Below are 9,040 nucleotides of genomic sequence, written 5' to 3'. Positions count from 1 at the left end.
CAGATTTACATATTATTGTGTTACGAAGATTGGTTTAAGAACGAGAAATGAAATTAAAGAGAGATCTGTGCTTCAATGACACGATGTGTTACTAAAAATGATTTTGAACTTAAAGTGTCATTTATTGAATCTTCACTCCTAATCATCATAAACTGGGTCCATTCAGAGTTATATTTGTAAGTGCGACAAACACTTACGGAGTTTCATTTTAAGATATCACTAATTTAAGTGTCATCGGATTAGGTACATTTAGAAGTGCTCGCATATCACCTTCAGAATTTACAGTCAGTCATATAATATGACAGGCTTTAATATCTGGGCACCAGCAAAGTTAACGCGACAGATTGATTGGTTGGAATTAAAGCATTAAACAAATTTCCAGAAACTGCATGGCTCTGTGGGACCTCGACAACACGAAACGACGTCACAGATTTCTGACGCAGTCTGACTCGCAATCTCGATATTCGTCATAATCGTAGACGCTCTCAAACCATAATAAATATAAGTCTTCTCGGAATTGCAGAAAACTGCAGTTTCCAGAGCTCCGAACAATCCGGTACGCGTTGACATCAACCCTAGTCGACGAACATAGCCGCCTGATATATATCACTGATGTGATGACGAAATTTTGCTTGTTCGTCGATACTGGAGCGAAGTAAGCGTACTCCCAACAAAATCTAACGACCAAATTCACGAGGCAGTTTTCAACCTATGAGTGGCAAACAGAAAACCGATCTCCATGTATGGTAAGTGATATGTGTATCTTGAAGTGGGTTTACACAAGCCCAGGACTGTAAGAATTTTTGCGCACACCTTTCGGTTTAAAAATACAGCACAAACTTTCGAAGGACTCATCGATGGTGTCTTTGGACGTCTCAACTTCGTAAACGTGTGTGTAGATGGCTTCTTGGTCACAAGTCAGAACAGAGAATCTCATCTCCACCATCTGGACCTCGTTTTTCAAAGATTCCAAAACACTGCATCACTGTAAGCATTCACAAATATCAAATCAAGTCCGACTCCCTGTATTCCCTCTGACACACCATTACTAGTCAAGGCATTCGCCCCCGTAAAGCAAAGTGGCGGCCATTCTGGATTATCTATATGTGATAATTAGGATTATTTGAATTATAGCACAAACTGGGAATCGAAGAAATTACGTAATTTAACCAAAAAGTATTAGATAGGCACGAACGAATGTACTGGATTTGCAGTTCGAAATCAAGCATTCAACAAGTACAAAGGAATCATTAGTTCATACAAACACCACACCATAGTCGACCATAGTTATTTAAGTATATTCAGCGGCCCAGTAAGTTCCTATCGACGGTTCATACCGAATTGCGCGTCCCTCATGAGACATTTAGCAGACCAACTTCTTGGAAACGCGAAAATCTTCAACTAGGGCGACAACTAGAGAAGTGCATTCTTCACAGCTAGGGAGCTTATCGCAAAAGCAACTTTGCTCGCACAACCTGACATCAAATAACTCATTAGTATCGCATTAAATGCATCCGAATCGACAATCGGAGAAGTCCTGCAACAGTGGGTAAACAACAGCTGGCAACCTTTGGCATTCTCCGCTATACAGATGCAAGACATTGACTCGAGGTGTGGCACTTTCAGTAAGGACCTCTTAGACATTATTATTATTGTTGCTGTTATTATTCACAAAAATCTTTTGGGTACATAAGTGTTGTAAAGAAACCATTTTGGGTTTCTTCAAAAATGCACTAATACACAAGTTTCAATAATTTTAGCATTATATTTGCCATATTTGAAAAAGAGAAGAAATAATAATGATAGTGTAATAATAATAACAAATCAGGTTGTGTGTAATTGAGAAGAATATTGAATTGACTTTAAAGAAGGAAATGGAGAAAATAAAGCAACAGAAATAAAGGAGATGTGAAATACTCAAATAGTTTAATAGGCGTGTTTATGAACACAAAACAAGAATAAACGACTGTGTATGTATCGTCAAATTAGTAACAAAAATAAAATGGAAAATAATCAAGAAAAAACGATTTATTATTGCCGTAAGATATGACATTAGATTAGGTGTTTGTGCAATTACAGTTTGGAGCGATGCTATGAAAGTCTCAATTAAGTACAAAGGATAATATGTATGAGTCATATATGCGTAATGACGTTAAAAGGCGTCTGAGAAGTTAATTTAAGTGTAACACAATTTATTGTCTTAGTTACAAACTTTAGATTCATAATAATATTTATTTAGAAGAAAAAAAGGGGAAAGAAATAAACACTTAGAGGGTTCAATCATGATAATAATAATAATTGTGGAATAAATATCGACCTCTGAAGTAAACCAACAATTTAAAAAAATCATTTAGTGCACTCGGATAAATACATGTAGATTTATGTGATAGTATACAGAGTGAACCCGGATATTAGCACAAACATTTATGTAATTATAATTTAGAATGATGCTATGAAAGTCACAGTTAATTGCAATGAACAATCAGATACAATTTTATACGTGTTATATAAATGTCCTGAAGATAAAATGAATCTGAGAAGTTAATTTGCTTAAGTGTAACTTAGGATAATTCTTTTTTTGTGTTTCTATTTTCAGACTTTGGAAGTTTAGGAATAAAATATGTTTAGAAAGACAAGAAGGGATGAAAAGAATATCTAATATGTCGAGAGACCAATAATGATATTAGTAACACTGATAATTATAATTTCGAATATAGGCAGACTTCATATATTAAGATGAATAAAAATAAAATAAAATAGGCGGTGAACGTTTCAAAGGTTACATTTTGCTTTTCAGTCAATTAGATACATGATGGACCTTGTTTGTATAAGTCATTATTAAACACATTGATATTCAATGGGTGACACAATCTACCTTCGGAAAAAAAATCGTCAAGGAGACTTCTGAACCTTGCAGTAGTTTTACTGGCAGTCTGTTCCACATGGTTGAGTAGCGAATAACGAGACAATTCTGGTGTAAAATGGTTCAAATAGTTGAGGACGGAAAAGAAGAAGCTTTCGCTTAACAGGCTTTCGAGTTTAGTAGCAGGGGATCAAAAATACCTCCAGGCAGGAACCTAGGTATATTAACAGTGCAAGGTTTACTCGAAAGGCATTTCAAAATATATAGTTTCTTGGAACCGCTAGAATTATCTTCTTATTGCGTATTGTGCTTCACGGCAATTTCGGCACTCTATGGAAGACCGAAAATTCAATCTGTTCACCGGTTGCAAACCTATCACCGCTCTTAGCTCGTCTTCAGATAAGTACTTTCCTCGAGAGTACCCAAAACTAGACTAAGTCTCGCAATTCACTTCAGATATACGTCACACGTTTTGCGTAAACAATGAAGTGGCTGACGCCTTGTCTCATGTAACTTCCTTGAACAATTTCTAAGGCCTCAACCTTCGTAAACCCATCTAGAGTCAAAAAGAGGACACCGATTTTCAGCACGAATTGTCTTCGACAAACCTGAAACTGTATTAAACGGATGGAAACGGTTAAGGAAAATTTACTACTTGACACAACTACAGGTAGGGATCGTTCAATCGTGCCGAAAAATTGTCGGCACGTCTTCAATGCGTTGCGAGGCTTTCTTATCCAGGTGTTTGTGTACCCATTTGTATAGACCATTTCACACTATGGCCAAAGCAGAATGTATCAAGAAATTACTGCCGAAACAATGGCCCACCGTCGAACGATGGATGGTAAACTTCGGATGCCCTTCAATTATCACTACAGACCGTGGACACCATTTCAAATCCGGATCTTTCCATTGTCTTGCCACACCGTCAGGAACTACACGATTCCAAACAACCACCTACCACCCGCTAGTGAACGGGTCAATATAAAGATTTCATCGTCATTGTAAAGCTTCACTCAACGCTCTTTTACTCGCGTTACTTGGTATTCACAAAACAGCGCAAGCTGATATTGGATACACTGCAGCTCAACTCTTTCAAGGAATGAACCTCTGACTTCCAATAGGATTCGTGAATCCTTTGTCTCCTTCAGTGAATATGGATCTACACTTCCACACGAGCGGGCTTACAAACACAATGAGTTCAATAAAAAACTTATTTCCGCTCGACCGCAGTCAACTGATGTTTTCGTTCAACATGTCTAACGGCATAGTACACACGCTCTTATACGTCGCGCGTCATTTCGATGACCTCTCGAAATAGCATACGAAGGAAACTTCAAAGTATTTCAGCGTGGACCTAAATACTACATCATCAATAAGAATGGAAATAACGATAGCATCAGTATCATTTTTTCAAAGCCGCGTATTTAGAAGTAGAGCCTAAAGATGTCGACATTCTTCCGGTACAATCGAGCGACACAGGCGCTGCACTTAAGATATCCCACACGATAATCAACGGTCATGACGAAACTTCAGTGGTATTTCACAGTCGGTGTAAAGCAATGCGTTCTGGAAGAAAGGTAAGTCTTCCGGAACACATGGACTTCTAATGCATGTAAGACACAACACAATATTTCATTTCATCACCTGTGTTAAAAACAGCCAAAATCAAAGTGTTTTTCTGTTATGCTTGTATATATGTATTCCTATTTTGGGAAAACTACTCACTTATCCCTTAACATATTACCAAACTGTCATATATGAAGTGCTAAGAAAATGGTTTTCCTACAGTGGGATTACATTACATCAAGTGCATCAGCAAAAATAATTTCAGTACCAATAAATTTGGCCTCGGTAGCATGCATGCCGCCATCAGAACTTTTAAGCCGAATCCGAGTTCTAGTGTCGATGACATCCCATTGATTTTTACAAAATAGTTAGACGGAACATAAGAACACTATTATTCAAAATATCCACGCTATTATTACTGGTAGATACATATCCCGAAACCTGGAAGTTAATGTATGTTGTCGCTAGACACAAATCAGGACCGAGACCTATTCGAATAATACACCCCTATAAATATCACCCCTGCTATATCACGCATAATGGGAAAAGTGATACGAGATCAATTACCTGCGCATCGACTTAAGAAAGATCTAGGGGACTCGTCACAACACGGCTTCATTGGAAGACGGTCCTGCAGCACATAACTAATAGTCTTTTTAACGAGGTTACTGTCATACGTGACCGAACCGTATTTTGATATTAAGAAAGCTTTTGATAAGGTACATCCTAACCAACAGATATCAGTCGTCTGAAAATACTGACCCTCCACAAACAGATACCAAATAACCAAATTTGACTCAACAACATTTACACCGTGACCGATAACCAATAGTTTTGTGCGGGATAGTTTCCTGGGTCCATTGCTTATTGCAATCTACATCAACAATATATGAATGTGCTTTAGCACAGGTAAGAACTAAGTTTGCGCTGATGACTTAAAAGTCGTCTATATAACAGACATTTGTGATGTACGTAGTACTATGCAAACAGTTCAACATGAACTCAACCTGGTAACTGTTGTAAGCGCAGGAGGTTAAAGCTCAACATAGAAAGGTGGCTAATTATGCTTTGGAGACATGTTTTTCAAACCAAAACTAAATTAACATGAACGTAATGCCCAAACTCACATCAGTGACTGACCTCTGAGTACATTAGTCACACAGCCTTAACTTCTCTAAACATATCTGCCCCAAACCATTTAAAATGCGGAAATTGCTGGGCTTCATTTTTCGTGATTTCTTTCAAAATGAAACTAAAATTATTCTTTGCAGGATATGTGTAAGACCTGTCGTTGAGTGCTGCTCGTTCTTATTTTCTAGCTTATGCCTATCTGATATGTTTAAGATGAGAGGAATACAACGGGATTTCACTTTCCAAGTTTTTAAGACCAACTCACTCATTGACTACAGTTCCTCATGCCATATCCTAGGACTAGAACGCCTCTGAAAAGAAATGCTTAGGTTCGATTTGTTTCTCTGCTTCGAGCTCCTCAAAACCCTTACTTACTCCACGCATAATATGGCTCTTGTCCAAGGCCCACATGAATACGATCTTCGAAACAGTGTATCTACGGTCAAAGTTGAAAATTACACATCAGCTTTCTACTCTCATATACACTATATTGACTTACCATTAATTTTATCTCACCGTCCGTTGCTTTATCCATAACTGTTATATTTCTATACTTTTCTCCCTACTTCGGTAAACATCTATCTTAAAGCCTACATTTTGGTTGGCAACCTCTACTTTATACTGTAGTCATTTAAAGCATTTCATAGGTGCCTTACCTACAGTACGTAATTTATAACTGCCTGATAAGATTGTAAAGTGGTACTTACAGAAATAGTGTTTTCCAGCAGGATGTGAAACACAGTGCATCTTGTGACGTATTATACTTATCCAAAAATAAGCTTAAATGAGTATAATATCAAAAAAATAGGGAGGGTGGAGTTACTGACTAGCAAGCATTGATGGTGAGGTTGATGGCTTCAATCCACCCATGTCTGTGGGGCAGAACATTTTCTTTGTATCAGGCTCTTTGTGGTTGAGAACGAGTCAATTAATCAGTGATACTGAGGTTGTTCTCTTACGCACACAATTCAAACTCATAGTCAAAATTTTATGCTGGACTAGCTATTCTATTAAGGCAACCTATAATGTGCTAACTCAGACACTGTGGCCGGTATTAGACGAAGAATAACTAAAAACAAATCAAACAAAACATGCTATATTTATTAGTCTTTCTTGACACGTTGCTCCCTTGATACACTTTCCATTCTAATAAAAATCCTCCTTTATTCTAACTTTGACTACTTTTCCATCATTCTAACCTACTCCACCCTGTTAAATATCACAGCTTATGGTTTTTTATTGCTGAGTTCCCTCATTTGGAGGCTCTAGCGAAGTTCCATTTTGGCAAAAGGAGCCAGTATGAGTTTAATCTCCTAATCTATCATACCTCTGTCTGTTCCACTACAAAGTGTTAGGCATTGTTTAGTGTTCATATTCAAGGGCCTTGCAGATCTTTTGTTTCTCTTTTTCTCAGCATCACGCTCTCGGGAAACAGCTATAGAGCTTCTGACGCCTGGAACAAATTAGACGCACACGTCTATTCAAGGTCACAACTCATGCAAAGCTCTCTGTAAACTTACTTTATAAGAACTATGAACTTAAAAAATTTTATTGCGCAAGTACTTAGCATGGCAAGAATTCTATCACAATTATGCTGAGTTTGAGTTGGGTGTTCAGTGTGGACGCTATGCTACTTCAGAATAATATTTTAAAAGCTGTATTCAGTTCAATATTAAAACAAAAACCCAATTGTTAACTCTCTGAGATATCTGCACAAATGTATTGATTTTTACTTTTATTTGTTTAATCTATTTAACGATTCTACTGGTGGGGCACACTGTAATGAAACTAATGTTACAACTTATGAATCATCCATGTTAAAATGTCGTGTACCTTCTCTGGCAGAAATATATTGTAACGGAAAGAGAACGATGAAAATCCCTCCGCAGCTTTTTCGTTGGACAGTACTCTCATTTATTTGTTTCTTCTCCCTGTCGTGTATTTTAACCTTTGTTCAGATCTCGTTTAATCACACTTTTTGCTCTTCAGTCTTCCTCGTCTGAGCATTTATTACGTGATTTTGAATAAAGACTTACCTTTTGTTGCCTAATTTTCTGTCGCATGTTGGCGGACTATTGACAATATGGCCGTGTTTGACTAAGCTCAAGCTCACGGCGTGGTTCAGTGTGTGACTGTTCACCTTTAGACTGTCTGCTTGGGAAGATTGCTGGAATCCCTGTATGTTTGATCCCATTTTTTGGGAATACTTTTTATTGTTGGCGCGTAGTCAACAAAACTCTGGACAGAATCATTGAATTTATGATTGACTTCATAATTAACAACTCTATCTTTGACACTATCAGGTAAACAGTAGTTCAGAAATGAAAAGTGACTTCATGGACCTTAATGAATTAAAGATGCAACAGACACTCATCGTTTGATAATGATTTGTTCGCAACTGTTTTACACTCGAAGAATACCAACACAGTCGTACCATAAGTCCGCAACTAATGAGTTCGAAGATATATTTGGAAGGCAATCGATATGCAGAGAAGCTTTGAATTTAAGCCGACTAAAAGGTGAAAGAGGCGCGTAGTACGGCGCACTCACTAGTGATCTGGTGAGGTTGCGTGACTGGTCGCCACTACCTATGCCTGTGTAGTGCGGCTAATGAGGTTGTGGAACCATGGTCTTATTCGGCATTAGTACTACCATAATAATGGACGTAATCTCAGAATTTTAGATTTGTCATGATGTGACTACCTAAATAGTACGATTTTATGTGGAAGATCTTGCGTGGCAGAGCCATGCTACTCCAGTTCTTCCCGCGTTCACCAACACTGACCTCCTCTAAGTGTTATGTGCTGAACGTTAATCACGCAAAAATTTTAATGAGAATCGTGTAGTCAGAAACCATTGCCACTGAAACGTCAGTATCAATAAGGATGACTTACAGAACTACTTATTTTACGGATTTATTTACCGCTACATCATTTCCTCTGGAATCCAAATTTGTTATTGCTACAGGTGACATATCAACTAACTCCTTGCTCATTTTCTCGACAGGAATTCCTGTTTTATTGTCATTTGAATTCTTTCAGTGCATTGGACTAGTATTTTAAGCCTAACGTTTCGCAGACCGTTCTTCTTTCTTGATTTCGCTTAAATTCATAGTCAACTGAAGCTCTGTTCGCAATTTATTATTTGCAGCTCGTTTTGCACACATCAAATTACTATTGTTCTGGCAAAAAAGCCGAAAATATCCCATTTGTCGCCTGTGCATTTGAATTCTGTTTTTTATTCTGCTTCTGTTTTTATTTACACTCGCAGATGATAGTTCGTCACAGTCTTCGAAAAAATTTGCGGCAAACTGTATGCTAATTCCCCTCTCTTGTAGTATAAAATGTGACAAATAGAAAAGCTTATTTCAAGGACAGTACTCGGTTTATAAAAAGGTAGTCACAACCAACCTTAGAGCGAGCACTTAATTTATAGCTACGAAACAGATGCTGAAATCATGTAAGAAACATCCTAAGT

This window comes from Schistosoma haematobium, chromosome 3, assembly GCF_000699445.3.
Source record: "Schistosoma haematobium chromosome 3, whole genome shotgun sequence".
In the NCBI taxonomy this organism is placed as follows: domain Eukaryota; kingdom Metazoa; phylum Platyhelminthes; class Trematoda; order Strigeidida; family Schistosomatidae; genus Schistosoma; species Schistosoma haematobium.
The sequence above is the reverse complement of the archived record's forward strand: the minus strand, read 5'-3'. Positions refer to the sequence as shown.